At 68.0% G+C, this 2,500-nt stretch overlaps 1 non-coding gene across 1 annotated transcript; it reads left to right on the plus strand.

Moving 5' to 3' along the window:
* The first annotated feature begins 210 nt into the window (after positions 1 to 210).
* LOC141979774 (5S ribosomal RNA) lies at positions 211 to 329 on the plus strand. Its single transcript, XR_012637166.1, has one exon. It is a non-coding gene; the product is annotated as a 5S ribosomal RNA (ribosomal RNA).
* The last annotated feature ends 2,171 nt before the right edge of the window (positions 330 to 2,500 follow it).

The following is a 2,500-nucleotide window of genomic DNA, read 5'->3' on the forward strand; positions in this document are numbered from 1 at the left end:
CCCGGAGCCGGGTGCCCGGAGCCGGGTGCCCGCGGCCAGGATCGGGCCCCTGGAAGTCTGAAAAAAAAATTTTCACCGACCCCCAAAGGGGTGTTGGGGGGGGGCTCATGAAGCCTCCGGAGCGAAAAAAAAAAACGGAAAAAAGGATCGGGCCCACCCGAGGCAGGGGAGTCAGTAAGGGAAAGGGGACGAGGCGGACCGGAGCCGAGTGCCTACGGCCATACCGGACGGAAGGCCCCCGATCCCGTCCGATCTCGGAAGGTAAACCGTCCCGGGCCTGGCTAGTACTTGGATGGGTGACCGCCTGGGAATCCCAGGTGCCGTAGGCAGCTTTTCCCGCTGCGAGCCAGCTCTCTCCTTTTCTGGGGAACAAGGGCAGGGTCGCCCTGCCAGGGGCCCTGGGGCTGAAGTCCCTGCCGGCCACCAGGTCAACCCGGAGCCTGCCCCTCTGCGGCCAGCAGGTCAACCCCATACCGGCAGGGGGTTGACCTGGTGGCCGGGAAGCAGAGCGGCCAGCAGGTCAACCCCATACATTCAGCGGGTTGACCTGGTGGACGGGAAGGAAAGCGGCCAGCAGGTCAACCCCATACTTTCAGCGGGTTGACCTGGTGGCCGGGAAGGAAAGCGGCCAGCAGGTCAACCCCATACATTCAGCGGGTTGACCTGGTGGCCGGGAAGGAAAGCGGCCAGCAGGTCAACCCCATACATTCAGCGGGTTGACCTGGTGGCCGGGAAGGAAAGCGGCCAGCAGGTCAACCCCATACATTCAGCGGGTTGACCTGGTGGCCGGGAAGGAAAGCGGCCAGCAGGTCAACCCCATACATTCAGCGGGTTGACCTGGTGGCCGGGAAGGAAAGCGGCCAGCAGGTCAACCCCATACATTCAGCGGGTTGACCTGGTGGCCCGAAAGCAAACCGGCCACCAGGTCAACCCGGAGCCTGCCCCCGCGGGCAGGGGCCAAGCGGACCCCCCTCCGCCCGGGCTTGCCCTGCTCCGAGCCGGGGCTTAATCCCCGTCCGGCCACCAGGTCAACCCGGAGCCTGCCCCTCTGCGGCCAGCAGGTCAACCCCATGCCGGCAGCGGGTTGACCTGGTGGCCGGGAAGGAAAGCGGCCACCAGGTCAACCCCATACTTTCAGCGGGTTGACCTGGTGGCCGGGAAGGAAAGCGGCCACCAGGTCAACCCCATACTTTCAGCGGGTTGACCTGGTGGCCGGGAAGGAAAGCGGCCAGCAGGTCAACCCCATACATTCAGCGGGTTGACCTGGTGGCCGGGAAGGAAAGCGGCCAGCAGGTCAACCCCATACATTCAGCGGGTTGACCTGGTGGCCGGGAAGGAAAGCGGCCAGCAGGTCAACCCCATACATTCAGCGGGTTGACCTGGTGGCCGGGAAGGAAAGCGGCCAGCAGGTCAACCCCATACATTCAGCGGGTTGACCTGGTGGCCGGGAAGGAAAGCGGCCAGCAGGTCAACCCCATACATTCAGCGGGTTGACCTGGTGGCCGGGAAGAAAAGCGGCCAGCAGGTCAACCCCATACATTCAGCGGGTTGACCTGGTGGCCGGGAAGGAAAGCGGCCAGCAGGTCAACCCCATACATTCAGCGGGTTGACCTGGTGGCCGGGAAGGAAAGCGGCCAGCAGGTCAACCCCATACATTCAGCGGGTTGACCTGGTGGCCGGGAAGAAAAGCGGCCAGCAGGTCAACCCCATACATTCAGCGGGTTGACCTGGTGGCCGGGAAGGAAAGCGGCCAGCAGGTCAACCCCATACATTCAGCGGGTTGACCTGGTGGCCGGGAAGGAAAGCGGCCACCAGGTCAACCCCATACAGGCAGCGGGTTGACCTGGTGGCCCGAAAGCAAACCGGCCACCAGGTCAACCCGGAGCCTGCACCCGCGGGCAGGGGCCGGCATACCCCCGTCCGTCCGGGGTCGCCCTGCCCCGGGCTCCGGGCTTAAGTCCCGAGCGGCCACCAGGTCAACCCGGAGCCTGCCCCCGCGGGCAGGGGCCGGCGGACCCCCGTCCGTCCGGGGTCGCCCTGCCCCGGGCTCCGGGCTTATTCCCCGTCCGGCCACCAGGTCAACCCGGAGCCTGCCCCCGCGGGCAGGGGCCAGGCGGAGCCCCGTCCGTCCGGGGTCGCCCTGCCCCGGGCTCCGGGCTTAAGTCCCGAGCGGCCACCAGGTCAACCCGGAGCCAGCCCCCGCGGGCAGGGGCCGGCGGAGCCCCGTCCGTCCGGGGTCGCCCTGCCCCGGGCTCCGGGCTTAATTCCCGTCCGGCCACCAGGTCAACCCGGAGCCTGCCCCCGCGGGCAGGGGCCAGGCGGACCCCCGTCCGTCCGGGGTCGCCCTGCCCCGGGCTCCGGGCTTAATTCTCCTCCGGCCACCAGGTCAACCCGGAGCCTGCCCCCGCGGGCAGGGGCCAGGCGGAGCCCCGTCCGTCCGGGGCCGCCCTGCCCCGGGCTCCGGGCTTAAGTCCCGAGCGGCCACCAGGTCAACCCGGAG

The sequence above is a fragment of the Natator depressus genome, chromosome 28 (assembly GCF_965152275.1).
Source record: "Natator depressus isolate rNatDep1 chromosome 28, rNatDep2.hap1, whole genome shotgun sequence".
NCBI lineage: Eukaryota > Metazoa > Chordata > Testudines > Cheloniidae > Natator > Natator depressus.